Below are 6,000 nucleotides of genomic sequence, written 5' to 3'. Positions count from 1 at the left end.
TCTTTAAAGTACTTTTTATTTTACTTCCCTTTAATACTATTTCATTTTTAGGTTTTATAATTAATATTAGATAATTTATGTTTTCAGCTATTTCTTTACGAGTAATTATGCTTCTTTATATTTCCTAAAGAGTTAGTGATTTTATCGCAGTTATAAAGAGCTCCAAAGCTCACAATTACTGAGGAATTTGCAACTCCACTGGAAAAGGTTCTCCACGACTGCCATGTCCTACTCGACCACGACCATAGCTACAACCAGATATAATATTCTTTTGGTGTAGGACTTATGGACTAAGGAACCTCTACCACCACCGGAGTATCCTCCTCCAATCTCACACTTGCCTTAGCCGACTACTCTCCATGAATCTAATTTAAGGATTCTATTTAATATTCAGGAAGTTTCACTTCTCTCCCTATCTTATAATCTTATATCTATATTTTTTAGTAAATCTATCTTTGTACATTAAGGACAATATACATCTTAAGTGTGGGGGGGTTATTTATATCATTATCAAAAAAATCCCTGAATTTTGTCTGATTCTCACGTGACTCACTCATATCACTATTAGAATAAACTTTGATTAATTTATGATTCTTATTAATATGTCTTGAATTAAAACATAGGCATTTATGCATTGACTGTTTAAACTTTAAGGAATTAAGGAATCAAGCATGAAAAGTTTATTCTTGAGAATTAAAAAATTTTAGGTTGTTTCCCCAGGTTTAGGTATTATCTTGAGTTGAAATTCATAGGTTAAACATCAAAAAGCCATAATTTTTGTGAGATCTTGAGCCTTTAAAGCATATATTATTTCTTTCATGCTCACTTTTATTGTTGCTTTGAGTGCATCAATATCGAATTGTTATTCTAGAACTTGTTTGATTATGCATGTCAAGACCACACCTTTGATTTGATATGTTGAGATGATAAAGGCACCTAGGTTTAACCCACTCACTCCATTAAAGCCTACCTTCATAATTAACCCTTAGTGAACCCCCTTGAACCCATAACCCATTATTGTTGAAATCCCCTAAATTAATTTGATCCCTATTTTTGTCGAGATTTGATTTGAATAAATTGCTTAGCTATGTTTTATTTTTTTATATCTAGCCTATGTTATTTTATTTGTTTTTAAAAAAAGTATGAAATTATGTAATGCTTAGATTAAAACAATGTTATTCATGAAGAAAAGCTCAATTAGGAATGTAAATTGTCAATTTAAGTATTTTTCTAGGTAGGTAATTTTTCAATTCAATCTCGATTCTAACCTTCTCTTTCAGCTTATGACTACACCCCCTAACCAAAGCCATGTTACAACCCTCTGAAGACCTTTTGATTGATGTATCATCTCAATATATAGTGGTGGAGATTTGATTTTCACGCAAGCCTATGGTAATAACATTTCATATTGACTGTTGAGTGCTAAATTTCTTATCCTTGAACACCTCGAGTGATTTGAGTGAATTTTAAGTGAGGATGTGAAACTCTGTGATATTTTGAATCAAATATGATTACTTAGATGAGGGGAGACACCTAGGTTTTCGTGATAAAATGCTCAACTTGTAATGTTTGAAACTTTGATGTTCTTCGAGTTGAATTTTCAATATATGATTACTTATGGATTATTTTGAGATACTATTGATGAGAATTATAAGTTGAGAAGAATTTATTTTGATTGTGAGTTGAGGATTTTGCTTGAAGACAAGCAAACGCTTAAGTGTGGGGGTATTTGATAAACCGTAATTTATACATATTTTTATCCCATGCTTAGCATATTTTTGGATGAATTATCCTTAGATTTGGTGAATTCGATGTTCTTAATCCTTTAATTTCATGTTTTATACTTAGGTGAGCATAGAAGAGTAAAAAGAGTGAGAAACGAGCTAAAAACGGAGAAAATGGGTCAACATGGGAAATCGACACGACCTGGACTTCCTCACACGGGTAGTTCACACGACCGTGTCCATTCAGCAGACTCAAACACGATTTGAAGCAATCGCACACGGGCGTGTCCCTGTCGAGCCTAAGTCTAGTCCTATTCAGAAAAGGCTACTCTTGAGGGTTTAGAAGTATTCTAAAGCCTATATAAACACCCCAGGAGGTACCAAAAAGACACACATGGAGTAGGAGGCAAGGAATTACTCGAAGAAAGCCGATTGATCAATTTCAGAAGCTAGATTATCCTTTAAGACTGAAGATCTCCCTTCAATTTCCTTCAGGAGTTTTTGGGTTTTCTTTATGTTTTGTTATCATTATTCTTCGAAGATGTTTTCTTTTACACTTATGAACTAAAACTCCTAAATACCTAAGGGGAATGAAACCTAAGACGGATCTTGTTATTATTTTCTGAATTATATGATAAATATTTGACTTGTTTTTAATTATGAGTTCTTAATTCTTACTTTAATATTCCAGGATATTGATTCAAGTATTGATGTGCTTATTCAGAGGAGAAAAATTCACTGTCTAATAGTAGATCTAGCATAATTAAGCAGAGTTGATTCCACTCCTAGACATAAGGTGACACAATTTTGCCGGATTAGGGTGAAACCTTATAAAGGAATCCATAGATCAAGTTAATGCAACACTAGGGGTTTTAATTAGAAAGAGATTTCAATTAATTAACCTAGGGTTAGATGTTGTTAGTCTCGAGAGAGATAATAATATAACTTAGGGATTTCTATAGATCAAGTCAAATGAATAAATCGTCCAATTCAGAGTTAATAACAAATGAAGTCTAGGTGGATTTTTCCCTTGGGTATTGTCCAAATCATTCAGTTTTCCCAAAAGTTATTTCCCCAATTTACTTTCTGTGTATTCATAGTTTAGTAATTAGTTTAGATAAAACAAACCCCTTTATTTTTAGGCTAGATAATAAAAAGAAAGTTAATGCTAGTATTTTTAGTTCCTTTGGGTTTGACATCCCGGTCTTGCCATAAGCTATACTACTATTCGATAAGGTGCGCTTGCTTTTGTCATGATAATAGTTAGTTTTCAAGAATGAACATTCATAAATTATAAGACTTATCGTAATTTGTTCATATTAATAGAATAATTATGTGAAAATTTCGTTAAGAGATGTTATCGATTGAGTACTCAATTTGACTAGAAGGGCTAAATTGCAATAGGTGCAAAATTTGAGTTCTATAGGCTAAAGGTAGTAAATTGTTATGAAATTCTAAATTAAAGGTCCTTAAATGGTAATTAGACCATTATACTTAGGATGAACAAAAATGGACATGGAGTAGGTAAAATTTCAAAGTTTAAGTGAGGGGTAAATAGGTAATTTGGTAAATAAAACCAAAATAACTAAATAAAAGATGTCATCTACTTCAATTTAGTCCCTTATAGCCACAATTTTGGGGGAAACCATAGCTAGGGTTTTGGCCAAGCTTTCAAGCTCAATTGTAAGCCCGTTCTTGTCTCGTTTTTAACGATTTTTATATTTTTGAGATCGTTGTAACTTGATTTAGCTATTTCAAGGGCTAATTTGAAAAAAGGAGTAAAGTCTAAAATTTTACCCATGTTAAATATATTTTTATTTTGATGTTTGACGGTAGAAAATGCATGTTCGTTGTTAGTTAAACAACATTTGTAAAGTGATTTTGATAAAAACGTTAAATAAGGACTTATTTTTAAAAGTCTATAAAATGTGTAGAAAAGAGTGGATAAATGAAGAATGTGAGCTTTTATGAGTACAAATCATATTCGGCCAGGCTTGGGTTGCGATGAAATTGAATGAAATTTATTTTACAAGCCTAGGGACTAAATTGTAAAATGTTGAAAAGTTAGAGGCAAAAATGTAAATTTTACCATAATGTGTTTTTGGGCTGAATTGAATAATGTGATGATTAAATAAGTTAAATGTGGTATTATAGATTAAGAAAAATGAAGTTTGGGTCTAGATTGGGGGAAAAATAAAGTAATTGATGAATAGATCCCTTTGATCGTTTTTGTAACCGAGGTAAGTTTGTATGCTAAGTAAGCTTTACTTTAAATGTATTTTAAATACTTTAATTTATGCATGAATTGTGTAATCGACCTTGCAGACACATTTGACAACAATTTGGCAAGCGAGAAATCCCAATCAAACCTTGGGGATAGATTAGGATATAAGTGACATGTCATTCGGGTTTTATGTTATATGATTGGGGTGCTGGTCCTGTACGTCCTACGAATGGCTGAATATACTAGCATATGTACGGTTACTTGACAGCTTGTGTGAGCAGCACCATGTAGTTACGTCTTGACTGACAGCTTGTGTGAACAGGCCCGTTGTTGGCTCAAGAGTGAGCATATATGTGATATGAGATAGAGGTAGTAATGGCTACATGTGGTACTTTGTGTGCAAGGTTTCCTGAGTATCCAAATTTATTATTCTGAGTGGTTCATTAGGTATTGATGCGTGATATTCGTAACAAGTTTTAAAGATTTATAAATGAATCGTTCTTGAAACTAACTTATTATCACAATTAAGGCAAGTGTACCTATCGAACAGTAGTATAGTTCAGCAAGACAGGATTGTCGAACCCAAAGGAACTATGAGTACTAGTATTTACTTCCTTTTTATTATCTAGCCTAAAAATTAAGAGGTTTGGTTATCTAAACTAATTACTAACTAAGAATGCACAGAAAGAAAACTTGGGAAAATACTTTCGGGAAAATTCGATTGATTGAGACAATACCTAAGGAAAAATCCACCTAGACTTCACTTGTTATTTGACTCTGTATCAGACGATTTATTCATTTGACTTGATCTGTAGAAATTCCTAAATTATATTATTATCCCTCTCGAGACTAATAACGTCTAACCCTAGGTTGAATAATTGAAATCTTTTTCTAATTAACACTCTAGAATTGCATTTACTCGATCTATGGATTCCCTTATTAGGTTTCACCCTAATCCGACAAAATCTTGTCACCCTATCTCTAGGCGCGCAATCAACTCCGCTTAATTATGATAATTTTACTCTTAGACAGGGTCTATTCCTCCTCTGAATAAAAATGTTAACTTGAATCAATATCCTGGAATATTAAAACAAGAATTAAGAACACATAATTAAGAACAAGTCAAATATTTATCATACAATTCAGATAATAATAACAAGATCTGTCTTAGGTTCATTCCCCTTAGGTATTTAGGGGGTTTAGTTCATACTTATGAAAGAAAACAACTCAAAAGCATAAAGATAACAAAACATAAGAAAACCCAAAACTCCTAAAGGAACTTGAAGGGAGATATTCAGTCTTGATGATGAATCCGGCTTCTGAGATGGATCAATCGACTTTCCTTGAGTAATTCCTTGCTTCCTACTCTGCATCCCCCTTCTAGGTGCCTCCTCAGGTTTTTAAATAGGCTTTAGAATGCCTAAGAGCCCTCAAAATTGGCCTTTTTCGAATAGGGTTATACTTGGGCTCGGCAGGGACACGCCCGTGTGACACGCCTGTGTGCGATTACTACAGCCCGTGGTCAAGGCTATTGAACAGGCATGGGCGTGTAGTATACATGTTTAAGTCATGCTTCAATCCTGCCAAAGGGACACGGCCGTGTGACACGCCCGTACGAGAAAGTCCAGGCCATGTTGATTTCCCACGTGGGTCCATTTTCTCTGTTTTCGGCCCATTTCTCGCTCTTTTTTCTCTCCTATGCTCTCCTAAGTATAAAACATGAAATTAAAGGATTAGGAGCATCAAATTCACCAAATCTAAGGAGCATCAAATTCACCAAATCTAAGGAGAAACCATTCATAAATAGGCTAAGCATGGGATAAAAATATGTATAAATTACGGTTTATCAGGTATGATAAGGATGAAAATGTGTATGAAATTATTTCAAGATGGTACAGCTATGTACTTAATGCTTATGATTATTAATTCGTGATATGACGATTTTAAGGTAAGTTTGTGATGGTAGTGATTTTTGACCATGAGATTATGGAAAATTACATTGCCTTATGTTATATTACTTGGATGTTAATGTATGGTAAGTTTTGCTTATTT

Source organism: Gossypium hirsutum, chromosome A08, assembly GCF_007990345.1.
Source record: "Gossypium hirsutum isolate 1008001.06 chromosome A08, Gossypium_hirsutum_v2.1, whole genome shotgun sequence".
Classification (NCBI taxonomy): Eukaryota; Viridiplantae; Streptophyta; class Magnoliopsida; order Malvales; family Malvaceae; genus Gossypium; species Gossypium hirsutum.
This window is presented reverse-complemented; position numbering follows the sequence as displayed.